General features: G+C 32.7%; 1 long non-coding RNA gene across 1 annotated transcript; it reads right to left on the reverse strand.

Moving 5' to 3' along the window:
* Positions 1 to 110: 110 nt before the first annotated feature.
* LOC106078129 (uncharacterized) lies at positions 111 to 11,324 on the reverse strand. The gene is made up of 3 exons (XR_008775348.1): positions 11,072 to 11,324; positions 9,686 to 9,713; positions 111 to 5,128 (listed from the first exon to the last, which is right to left on the reverse strand). It is a non-coding gene; the product is annotated as an uncharacterized LOC106078129 (long non-coding RNA).
* Between the last annotated feature and the right edge of the window lie 2,445 nt (positions 11,325 to 13,769).

Genomic DNA, 13,769 nt, shown 5'->3' on the forward strand with positions numbered 1-13,769 from the left:
TGGGAAGGATTGGCCTGATGCTTTGATACTAACATATTGTGACGAACTGGCCGAGCGATTGTATTAATAAGTTGATGAATTTATTTGAAATGAAGAAAGAAACATCTCTCTGTATTTTCTTCAAACTTCTTTAATAACTTCTTCAACTTTCACATCAAATTAACTTCTTAATTCAATAACAACTTGACACTTCATAAATAAAACTTAAAGATACATAAAACTTCACTTAGTATAACTTCAACTTCAACTACTAAAACTTTACTTAATGGACCCGCTAATATCACAAAACTTGTTACTAATCGAGGACTGAGCGAGGACCATCGCTCTACAAGAACTACTACTATGCGAGGACCCCGTCTAACTGACTTTCCCCTTATTTATACTTTCTTTGATCGTACGTTCCAGAATCATGGAACCTTCTCAGATAATTATTTTAGTAACTTTGACCTTCTAGAAGCTGACGTGTGCTATTTTTTCCCTTAACCTCTTTCTTTGATTGGATATCTAAAATTAACTTGTTTACGCTGGACACTTGCACTGGTTTGAACTTGCTTCTAGAAACTGGTCGAAATAGGTCACAGACTCGACTCGTGACACATATCAATGTTGGGCTTCCATTTCGTTAGGCTTAGTCTTCAATCTCCTCTGTTACGGATGTCCAGTTTGTTTCTTGTATTTATTAGAAGATTGGTAACAGTGCTGAACCCTCTTTCCACAAGATAGGAAGATGAAAAAGCAATTAGAAACTTTCTGACGATATTCCATAATATGGGATACGTATCGGGTATATCTTTTGGAAGCCAAAAGAGCTGATATTCTTTTTTTAAATTGTACTTTCAGTTCTTCATTTGTACTTATTCCTAGAAGTTCTTCTTGCAATGCTACATCATCCTCTTCTATAATATCAACATATGGATCGATAATCCACTGAGATATTACCATATTCAGAATATCATCAAATCTAATTTTAAAATCAGAATATCGGGAATTCAAATGCTCAACATAAATGAAAATGTCCTCCTGACATTTTGTGTGTTCTAAATTTGGAAATTGGGAAAATTCGCCACGACCAATGTTTTGCTTCATTAATTTTATTCTTGCAAGAAATGCTGAGATTATGGACTTTGTTTTGATGAAATTCAGGTTATCTCTTTGTAGCTGCAAGTTAACTTCATTAAATTTCTAAAATAAGTCTGTCAAATAGGCAATGTCCGATTTCCGCTTAATTAAATTTTGTTTTAAAATTGAATTTTTATCATGTAAGAACGCTGAAACAGTGTCAAAAAGAGAAAAAAATCTAGTGAGACATAAGCCTTTCGACAGCCATCGAACTTCAGTGTGAAGGAGCAGTTGGTGAAAGTTTTCGTCATTTTCTTCACACAATTGAGCAAATAATCGAGTATTCAAAGCGTTGGCTCGGATTCGATTAACAGCAGTAATGACAAACTGAAGAGATTCATGCAATCTGACACTGAGATTTTTAGCAACTAAATGTTGTCTATGGATAACGCAGTGTAACACGCCGGGTACATTTTCTTTTAAAAGGCTCACAAATCCTCGGTAGCGTCCAACCATTCCAGGTGCTCCATCTGTTGCTACTGATGTTATATTTCCTAAAGGGATCTCTTTTTCTTTAAAGTAGTCCTTCAAAACTTTCAGTATTGATTCGCCTTTTGTCTCAATGGCCAAAGTTTTTACAAATAGATGTTCTTTGTGGATTTCTTGATCCATAATAAAACGAACATATGCCAACAATAATGCTAGTTACTAGGCAAGGTTGACTCGTCCAGCTGTATAGAGAAGCATGTAGTTTGCAAATATTTACACAAGAAGATTTCAGTGTCATAACTCATTTCATCTATTCGTCTTTGAACTGTGTTGTTACTTAAAGGAATTCTTTTAATGATATCAGAAGCAGGCTTGTGTAAAACAGTTTGTAAGTCTTCTGCAACGGCAGGCAAAATCCATTTTTCACCAACAATGTGAGGTTTTCCGGATTTTGCTATCAGTAAAGAAATATTGTAAGATGCTCGTAAACCATCATCTTCTCTTTGTGATGTCGAAGTGAACATTTTGTCCACTGTAGGTCTATTCTGAGATCTATCTTTAAGTGTTTGAAAATACTTCAAGTATTTATCGATTTTATCTGGGTGGCATCGTTTCAGATGATTCTCCAGTTTAGATGGTTTCATGGCGTCATTACACAAAATTTTGTTACATAAAAGGCACATAGGTAATAGCTTGCTGGATGAGGAAGGAATGAAGCCAAATTTCAAATATTCAATACTATACTGTCTACATTTCTTTCTAGATTCGGCCATGTTAAATATCAGTTACCTGTAGACATAATTAGGATATTTTAAAAAGTTATTAAAATAAAAAATTTCGATTGGCACAAGAGGATTTCACCAGGATTGAAAGTTAAAGAATTAGCTAAGGTAGGCGTACAAATAAAGTATCAAGGTAGGCGTACAAATAAAGTATCATGTGTGTTGGAAATAAAAGAAAATAAAAGTGAGGTTCTGCAGTTGTCAGGAAATAACTACCCCATGCATGAGAGCAGATGTATAGCATCGTATTATTCATTCTAAGAAATCAATGCACATAAACTAAATCTAATAACATCATAAAAAATATTTCTTTTATTATAGTGAAAAATAGTCCTAATAGGATAAGCATCTATGTTTTACCATGTTAGCGTCTGCATTATTTTAAGTCTCAACATCACTGCCATGTATGGCAATCTGAACATAAAAAAATAAATATACTTTATAAAATAGTAACGTTCAATGCTGTACCAAGATCATCGCCACAAACAAAGCGCACACTTGGACAATTAGTCAACGAAAAAAAAAACATTGATAGGTAAGCTGTGCAGATTTTAAGCAAAAAACAACCACCTCTGTTTCATGATTGTAATCTATGACCATCGCAAAGAAGATATAAGACACTGATCACAAAAATAAAAATAGACACAAAAACTCATTCAACAAAATGAACCTATTAAGTTGTAAATTGTACATGTAATGCTAAAGAGCAACTGTTGTACGAATGTTAAGTTTGTGCAATATCCTACAAATTGTTTGCTCTTATAATGTATTGTAATGTGTAAGGCACAATTGTAAAACAAATTTCCTCACGGATAATACAGATTATTATAATATATTATTACTATTATCATTTTTTAAATAGAATCTTGAAGTCTTGAATAGGTTTACTCTACAGAGCTCAATAACCCTCAAATGCCACATTTAGTTGCATTCCACTCTCCAGTTGAACTAAATAATCACTATCTCTACCATCAGACTCAAACAAGTGGTAATCACTTACCGCAATCCTTTTTCTACAATAAAAACAATAGTATTAAGTCTTATTGACATTTTATTTATTCATATCTAATTATATCCACTCTGTCGTTCTCTTAGGTCAGAATTAGTAAATGTTAAAAAAATAAAAAAAATTAGCAGTGCATTCGTCAACGAAACAATTAAAAATCGGCGATTGCAGGCATAGCCCGGTGACTATAATTGTGTAATGGTTTTAAATGGGATCCATTATCGTAGACCCTCAAAAGCATCTCATAGACCCCCAATTTCTTTTTTAACTTCCGTGGACCCCCTGAAGGTCGTCGTAGACCCCTGGGGGTCCATATAGACCACTTTGGGAATCACTGCTTTAAACCATCCACGATTACAGGTTATAGTGCCTCCCAGGCACCTATGATAGATATATAGGACGCAAAATAGTTTTTGTTAGGAGCGCGTTACTGTACAAATTTGATAAACACTGATTTAGGGGGGCGGGGGGGGGGCTCTCCTCTAACAACCTTTTCATTACTAAATTAAAGTAATTTTATGCATCGGAAACATGAAATATGTTTACACATAGCATGCATAAATAAAGCATCAAAGAATTTTACTAGTTTCTAAAAAAAAATATATAATTTACATTAAAATCATCCACAAAATAAAAAAAAGTCATGCCTTCATAATAAGCTTAAAAGTTGCGTAGCAATAAACATTGAAAGCAAATAAAAAATGTCTACATTTTATTCAGCTTTGCATCATCTCGCATGTGTCAGTAAAACGAATTAAAAAATCGATGTAAATAAGCACATTTATAAATAAAGGTTTATCGTAATGGACAGTGCATAACATCTTTATCATACAAACGCTTTTATTGTATCAAATCCATTTATGTGTAAACTTAACTAAAACATTTAGGTGAAATATTCCTTTTATCAACCTTCAGTTGTACAATATACTTTGTGAGACTGTATCTTTACGAATGGTATACTGTTTTCTACGATGTTTGTGGAATTCTTTCATCTCTAGTTATATTTTTCTGCTCATTTTTACTATAAATTTTTCTGAACTCAATGTCTATAAGATTCTGCTTTTCTTCTATATCGGTCAATCTTTTTTTTATTTTTGGAAACTCAGTCATCAAATCTGACATTTTTTTCTCATGCTCTATATTCGTGATTCGAAGTTCAGACACTTTATCTTTAATTTGCTTAATTTCCCCGCCATTAAAAAAGTCAAAATATCGTTCAGCGTTGATTAAAAGCTGTTCAAACTGTTCAAAATAAATATTTTGCAGCACTGGTTCAACTAGCACTGTCCATCTAATTGTCATTGAATTGTCTGGACCAATGAGTCTTGATTGTCGGAAGTCGTTGTACCTAATGGAAATCCAGTCGCTAGGATGAGCGGTGAATCCCTGTCTGGGTTTGTTAAAAAGACACGTGGATTCACCTAGATTAAACGCAGAACTGTTTTGATTATTCTCGTCTAGCAATTCAACTTTCCACCTGGCTTTTGCTGGCCAAAATTGTTTCGCTTTTTCATTATCTGAAACCTCTAAATAGATAGATAAGATCTGATCTCCATAGAATTTCATTCTCCCTACGCAAGTGTAAAGGTAACTTAACACAGGCTTGGGTGTCACCTCTTCGTGAAAACTATTAAATTTGCTCTCGATATCACTAATTCGTTGAATGTATTTTACTTGTTTTGAGGGCGTCTTCTTTAGTGTTTCAATTTCAGATACAAGCAGCTTTAAAGAGTCCTTAAAAGAATCTTTAGATCCATCCATGGTGTAAATGAAAAAGTAACCAGTTTATAATCTGAAAATATAAGAACGCAATTTATTTTCTGATTCAAGTAAAAGTTGAAATAAAATCTTATTGATGATGTTCACACTAAATGTCAACCACAGTGACCTCCTCTTTGCTTACACTATTAAATCTAAGTAGCCGACCCACGGCGTAGCGAACGCCGCTATTTTGCAGTGCCGGCCTTAGGCCGCTGCTACCTATGCGACCGCAGTTGGCCTCGCACTTTCATAGGACCCGTGCTAATTCTAGTTGTAAATTATTAAATTAAACCATTTTATAGTTTATAACAGATTTCCAGCGGCCTCCTGATTTACTAGGAGCTCCTTGAAATCTCCTGAAATCAACAAATATATGAAAAAGTCACGGAAATTATTAAAATCTTTTGAAAACTCATAAAAATCTCCTGAAATATATAGACAAAAAATTGTCATTTTGGGGTGTCATTCAATATAGAAAACGCCAATCCTACGCGCAAAAAAAAAACAACAAACCCGGCATCATGCAGTACCCGTTAATTGTGGAATCTGGTGAAAGAAGCTTATTACGCCTCAGACTTGTCACATTATTGTTTGATAGTTAGTGACATTTATTGGTTGTGGACCACGAGATACACTTGTTTATCATGGAGAGTATGATGTTGCACGGGGGAATCAAGGGGCCACAGTTGCATTGTGAGGAAAAGAAAATCTCGTTTTAAGAGAGCTGACCTCATGGATAGAAGTCAGTAGTCGCCATGTTCTTAAACTGTATGGATGTCTAACGAAGTTGATTCAATAGTTTAATACCAGTTGTGTACTAGGAATATTTTATTGGACTTAAGTCAATTCGTGAAACTTAATGTGTATCTCTTGATGGCTGGAATCGCCAGTAAATTGTTATTGTATTTCATGGAGAATAAATCTCGTCTGCTAACCAAGGTCTTATTTGATGAATCTTAATTTGTGATGTTCTGTAATGACAAAGTTTTTACTTTATAACTTTTTTAGTTTTCATTGAACATAAATGAAATTTTCAAATATTATAACCCTAATATGTCTTAAAAATAATAGCTATAGTTTTTAAAATTTATTATTATAGTTTTTGAGATATTTTGAATTTTCTTAGTTTTTTGACGTTTTCTCAAAATCGCATTTTTTCATACTATTATTGCTAAAAACTTTTTTATTTATTGCTCTATTCAAATGATTTTTTCTACACTTATTTAGTTTATATATTACAATAGAAGTATCAGTTCACTTTTTTGATAATTGGGGTAATGTTCAAAATTTTTGCACTTTTCTTGTTAAAAAACACTTGTCTGTATAGACAGGGCAGGAAAAAAATTGTAAAAAAAAAATATTCAAAAATTAAAAAATGTAATCTAATACTTCTATAGCAATTATATTTGCCTATATTCCTGCAAATTTTCAAAAGAAAATAATAAGAAATGCACAAGTAGATAGCTTTTATATAAGAGTATGTTTACAAAACAAAATGGCCGCCGTTGCCATAGCAACAACATTTTGAACCTTTTTTTTCTAGATTCTTGATAGGGTACTCATATATAACATTCCTGTATAATATCATTAGATTTGAAGCACAAATAAAAAATTTGGTCTCTAAGTGTTTCCCCTACCCTTAACTGGAGTGGACATGCGCGACATCAAGTAGTACACAAACTCAGAGGAGGTATGACATTTTAATTACAATAGCATGCACAAGCAAAATGATTGGTGACATATTTTGGTGGCCAGTAAAATGTGTAAAGTAGCACATCGAACATATTTAAATTTACAACGAAGAAAGTATCACCATCAGGATCTTCAAAAGTGACGTAAGAAGACAAGACTGGATATACTTTTTCAAGATGGCGTCTAATTTAGAACGCGTATGCTTGTTTGGCCAGAAATAAACCAGCTTCAAGTATTCGTCTGAATGTTATTGGACCAGCCATTAGACCTGCATTTTTAATAGATCTATAAATACTTTATTTGAACTTAGATCGACCTTAACCATGACCCAAGCGATTGGTACATACAAGAGTTATTTTTTCATCAACACAGTCAACTCAAGAAAGTATTTTATTATAACTGTGTATTTCAACATCTAATATCAACGTATTTATTAACGCCTTAAGATAAGTACATATATATAATTAACTCTAGATAACATTATAACTTATTAATAAAGAAAACATTTCTGCGACAACAGTACTTGTTAAAAGAAAAACTTAGATCTAGTTCTAGTCTGGCTGTCATTGACCAATTTGAATATATCATCTGCTGCTAAAGTATTGAGGTCAATGCATTTTTCTTCATTTTTTTAAACATCCTGAGATCCAGAGTTTTAATATCATCATCTATATAGAAACCTATTATATCTGTGTGGGTGAAACTGAATGCAGAAGACAGCCTGTGTGGGTGAAAAGTATGCAATCTTACATATGAGTGGGTGAAAATAGATGCCCCTAATATCCATGTGGGTGAAAAGAGCTACATTATATCTTATTCAAGATATGGCTTGATGATAGCTAATACTCCGTTTCATCATTGAGTGTTCGCCACTATCTATCATTGGCACACTCAGACTCTGGCATGGCCATAACCATTCAGGTCCTGTAGAAAAGCTTACTTATTCAAGATGTATCTTAGCTGAAGCTATAGGATTTTTGGCTGGACTATATTTTATTATCTTGTTACCTTGTAGGTGGATTATGTTGATTCCAGTTTACTGAAGCCCCTATTGGATTACCAGATCATTTGACTCTTTAACTACTTGGATTATTTGTGTTTACTATTGGATTATTTGCATATAGATCTCGTTGGATTATTAGACTTTATTTCATTTTTGTGCCTACTACTGGATTACTTTTGTGGTTACTATTGGATAACTATTGGACTACTATCATATATGAGAGATCTACACTAAGAGGATTGACTCTGTCTACACTATACTACACTACAACGAGCCTGTACGTTTTAGTAAAGAATTGAATATGAAGTTATTATGCATTGAATTACATTGATTTTTTTCTGTGGTGTAATTAATAATTTGATAAAGTAATTGAGGTTGACTTTTGAGGATAGTCATTAATGATAAGCTACATTTTTTTTTTCATTTTTCATTCATTGTTAATAAAAGGTGGTTGGAGTGGGACTGTCTCTTGATTGGAAATAATTTATTTCTATCACTTAATAGGATCTGTAGGGCTCATTCATATTGTTCTCTTAGCTCGATAAGGCCCAATGAGGCCATCCTTGTTGGTAGAAGCTATTGAAAACTATCTGTTTAGCTGTATGGTCTTTTTTGTGAGATTGTTGTTGTGAATTTTTTTTTGTATTTATATTGTTTTTTATCTAGTTCCTGTAATTCCATATTTGTAATTCTCCTGTCCTATAATGAAAAATTTATTTAAGTCAACAATTCTCGAAGATAGATTGAAACATTTCGTAATTTTTGATACTCAGCGTAATCTATGTAGGAAAAAGAATTATTATGATATACTGTATGACTTCGCTACACGCAAGGCTCGTGACGTAATTCTGTACGTGGTAAAGAATGAATAAAATGCACTGAATAATTTATTTTCTAATACAAACTTTTAATTTTCACTTATTATTCGTATCCCTACCCAAACTTGGCCCTGCGAAATACGTTTCGCATAGAGCCCCACAATGGTCAATTCCGGCGCGGGTGAATACAGGGTCCCCCCCCCCCTTTTTTTTCGCGCTAAAGTTACGTGGGGTAACTCTAGTCCGACTTGCAGAAAAAAAGAGTGATCTTTCTTTGACTTTTTGATCACAATGGTTAAGTCCGACCCTGCTATTTAGTGATGGGTGAATACTACTTGTTCCCCGACTTGCAGAAATAAAATAGTGATCTTTCCTTTAATTCTTGTTGTCAGGAATGGTTGAGCCATGAATGGAATTATATATATAGATAGAAGATTGATACAAATCAATAAATACTAAAATGAATAAAATGCGATATAAAAAAATGTGGTCGTAATATAATGGAGTGTAAGGAGGATAAACAAGGTTACAAAGACAGTTTGTGTGGAAACACAAACTCAAAATTGGCCCCCGAAGTAGTCCACCAAGGCAGGATTCAATATTTTTAGAAAGAACATCCAAATGAAATTTTATCAAAGACAAATGAGAGATAAGAATGGAAAAAAAAAGACAGATCTTGTGTAGTGCCCCAATGGTGCAGCAGATCAAAAAATAGGTGAAAGTGAATGCAAAGTTAGATGTGAACCTGGCCTAACTAGTTCCCCTTTCAGACCTTGTGGTTTATAGGGCAGATAATGTAAAGTTCATCTGTTTTTGTGGCCTACGGTTAACGAGGGTGTCATGTAACCAGGACAACGACCAACCGCCTTTACTTTTCACCTACTAATGTCAGGTACCCATTAGAGCTGGGTAGACTCAGAGGCGCCCAAGGATTCCGAAGTTGAAAATCCCAGTCTTCCCCCTCGGTTCGGAAGCCAAGCGCTTTACCGCTCAGCTACCGCGCCTCTCCTGGCCTAACTGAAGTCTTATAAATAATGTAATTGTTTTTAACATTGCTATTAACATATTGACCTACCTGCCAATCAACCCACTATCAGTGAAATCTGAAATATCAGGAAAAGTCTTAGTCTTAATAGCAGGTACATAAGTTAAACTATATGCAACTTAACTCATAATACATAGAACTAAAAAAAACGTGAAATTTAGTAAAAAGCATTAGATAAATTCCAGAAATTTAATCGGAACATGTCTTTCCAGTTAGAAAAGCAACATTTTTAAAACTCTTTCTCTCCGTAATTATTTTTCCACGTTTCGATGGAATTCTTCATTTTGTTCATTACTATTTCACTACCCTGTTATAATTGAGCTTCAATAGCTTTGTTATTTGTGATCAGAAAACGTTTATTTGGTATAGAATTTAAGGGGAATAATGCTCCTTTGATATAACACAAATTAAAGTTTATAAGATTAAAAAAAACATTAATTTAAGTTAATGAGGTCTAATCAACGATGGTATCGTTAATTAGGAAAGAAAGAGTTAAAGAGATGAAACAAAAAAGAAACAAATACTTACACTTGTAAATATTGTTTTAAAGTTGCAATGCATACAGCCATCCAAGATAGTGCAGAAGGTGCGCACAGTTAGAGACTAGACTGAGAAGGATGTAGACATTGGGAAGAAGATAACAAAATTCCGCCCAAGTTATGAAGAGGCTGTGCTCAAGGCAGTCATTGTTATTGTGTGTTGATGATGTCCTCATGTAAATAAATATCTATATCGCTCAGTTGACACCCTTAAGCTATTACAATAACTACAAGTTTTCAAGTAGTCCCATTTTGATAAAATTCTTTACAAATCAAACTAATCATTTGGGTTTGTTATAAGAATTTTTCTAAACAAGAACATACAACTAAAATGCTATATTACCTTGGTTATGCTAATGTTAGAGTATGCGTCCTCTGTTTGAGGCCCTTTAATTGAAGACAATTTTAAGGAACTAGAATATACTTGAAATAGAGGTATGATGTTTATGATGTCAAATTTGACTACAAATCAATTAACTAAGACACACTTTTGGACAGAAGACTTAATTATAAGTTGCAGTAGTAGGCCTACATAAAACATCGATCAATAACTTACAAATACAAAAAGACACAAAACTTAATAAAAATACTCAGACAAGAATATAAGAGGCATTTATTATTCCTTTTCCTAGAGCAAGTTAGGACAAGTGGCAGGGATGGTTTGCCTGAATCATGAATAAGCATGAAAAACCAATGGTTTTTATTTAGCAACAGTCTCTGATTAATGTGCATAACTAAAGTCTAGATCTAGATTAACAAACTTATGTATAGGCTTAGGACCAAATTGTCTTCTTTTTTAATCATAAATCTAAAAACAAAAATTTAAAAACAAAATAGACGTTTTCTCTTATAAAAAATAACATATGAATTATCCTACCTGTGGTATATAAATGTGTGCTGAAATTAAGGTATTCAAATAAGGCTATTCAAGTTAAACTAGTGTGTTGAATAGAATTTAGGTCAGTAAGATTTTCAATACAGTTTGCCAGGTTGTGCTAAAATGAAATAATAATAAAATGTAAAATTTCTAGGTTATTTTAATAAACAAAATATTTTTACACAAAGGACTTATTTTTTTAATATTCTAGGAATACTAAATAATATATGTATAGGAAAAAAATGAAATTAAAAGAAATTTTTAGATTTTTCTGTATAACGAAAACAGCTTGACTGTGTAGAAAAGTCTAATGATTGTTGTCCTTTGATTGTTAACTAACAGTAAGAACAAAAAAAAAAGTAGTTGTGTTTCACGTCCGGTTTCAATACACGGCAATGTGTCTACGTCTGCGACCTATTTTTATATCATTTTGATATTTCTTTGGTTTCTGATATGTTCGTGATCCAGACTTTTTTTCTAACCTTACCTAAACCTTCCTATAGACGAAAACAACGTGTGTAGTGCTTATTTTAGCTATAACAAAGAAAGGATCTAAAAATGTGATTGAAATATTTCTAATGAAGTATTATATATATATATATATATATATATATATATATATATATATATATATATATATATATATATATATATAAGAGAATAGCTAAGGAAGGTTTTGATTTTAAAACCCCCTCCGAAATTTACTGTAAAACCTTCTCTTCAATATATAAAAGCAAATTACACACTGAGAATGCTATGAGCGTAGCCAAAGGGGGTTTGAGTTTAAACCCCCATTCAGCGGGGTTTAAATCTAAAAATTACCTCTTCAATATAAAAAAAAGCAAATAACACACCAAAATATCTTTGAGCATAACCAAAGGAGTTTTAAATTTAAACCCCGCTCCAATGGGGTTTGAAGCTAAAAAAAAGTACCTCATCAATATAAAAAAAAGCAAATTACACACTAAAAAATCTTTGAGAGTAACCAAAGGGGTTTTAAGTTTGAACCCCTCTTCAGTGGGGTTAGAAGCGAATATAAAAAAAAATGTAAATTACACACTAAAATTCTTTGAGCTTAGCCAATCCAAAGTGGAGTTTCGAGTTTAAATCCTGTCTTCCAGATGGCTTTTTTTTAGTTTAAAACCACTCCAGATGTTTTTGAGTTTAAAATCCCCCTATGAAGAGTTTTGAGGTTGAAAGCCCTCTCTTCAATATTATTCTAAACAAACTACACTCACCAAATTCTATGAAATAGTGTTTAAAAAAAAAACTCCATACATATTTTAGTTTAAAACCTCACAACAGATGATTTTGACGATAAAACTTTAATTTTCGATATAAAATCTAAAGCAAACTACAGTCACCTAATTCCAGGAGCGTAGCCAAGTGAGGTTACAAAATTTCTACCAGTGGCTGGACTCCATTAATAAAGTGCAGTGGATAGCCATCTGCAGATGGGAAGGGGGGGGGGGAGAAAAAATCCCCCACACCCCCCCAAAAAAAAATAAATGGTAAAAAGAGAAACGACTATAATTCGAAGTATTACCTCTATGGTCGTAACGTTGGCTGACTGTGTAATAGCTTTAGTTGCGTATGGTTGTATTTATGGTAACCAGCTAGGGGCTAACTGAGACAAGAACATGTGTACTTATGTGTACATTACATAGTAATGTTTACCCAGTATCAAATTAGCAGAGTTCATGTATATCTTTGAAGTTTTGATTATTTATTTGTAGAACATGCAGCAAAATTTCTGTACAAAATAATTTAAGAAATTATCTGCTATTTCTAAATAAAGTTAAATGGCGGTTTTTTAATTAATTTTTCGAGTCAGATAATTTACAGCATCCCCTGTAGTATTGCTTGAGGAAGTCTCCAATGTGAAACTTATGTCTCTAACTGTTCGATTAAATTCTTAAAACATTTACATGTGTTAAAGCTATTATTTATGCTTCACAAACATAACCAGCTGTAATTTGTGAGATATTTTACACCTTAAGAAAGATTTTTCAATTCAATTAGCATTAATTAAAACAATTTGTTTTTTTAAGTCAATTTTTTGTTCTCATTTATGAAGCTGCTGACATTTTTTTTTTATTTTTTTTTTGCAAGAGCGATTATAATTCTCTATACGATTAATGAATGATGGATTTAAAGTAAATATGCATTTATTAATCCGTCCCCCCCTTCCATTGAAAAAAAATATAGAAAAGTGTATATATAAATTTAGGCATACATTAAATTATAGTTGGATTATTTGAAACGATTGCATACTATATAGAGCAATAAAAACAACACAAGATACTGAAATGTTACAAAGAGAATTAATGAAATACAGAAATGGGAATCAAATCGCAGCATGTGTTCCCACCCAGAAATATGTATGTTATTAAGAGTAACTAAAAAAACTAAAATAAATTGTAATAGAACATTTTTCTCACATTGTCAATCACACTTACTCACTCACACTCTCTCTCTCTCTCACACATAATATTGAAAAAGTTTTAAATAAACTATTAAAAACATTTTCTAGTGACAATAACAGTGGAACTTAGAAAAAGGAGAAATTATTAATTAGGACTGCACATAGTTTAAAGAATGGTATTGTTCTGCGCGACTAATTATCACTTTAAAAATACTTTGCGCCGGCTGGAGGCAATGAAGTAATTTAAAAACTGCATTCATCTTTAATCTTTGC

Source organism: Biomphalaria glabrata, chromosome 16, assembly GCF_947242115.1.
Source record: "Biomphalaria glabrata chromosome 16, xgBioGlab47.1, whole genome shotgun sequence".
Taxonomy (NCBI): domain Eukaryota; kingdom Metazoa; phylum Mollusca; class Gastropoda; family Planorbidae; genus Biomphalaria; species Biomphalaria glabrata.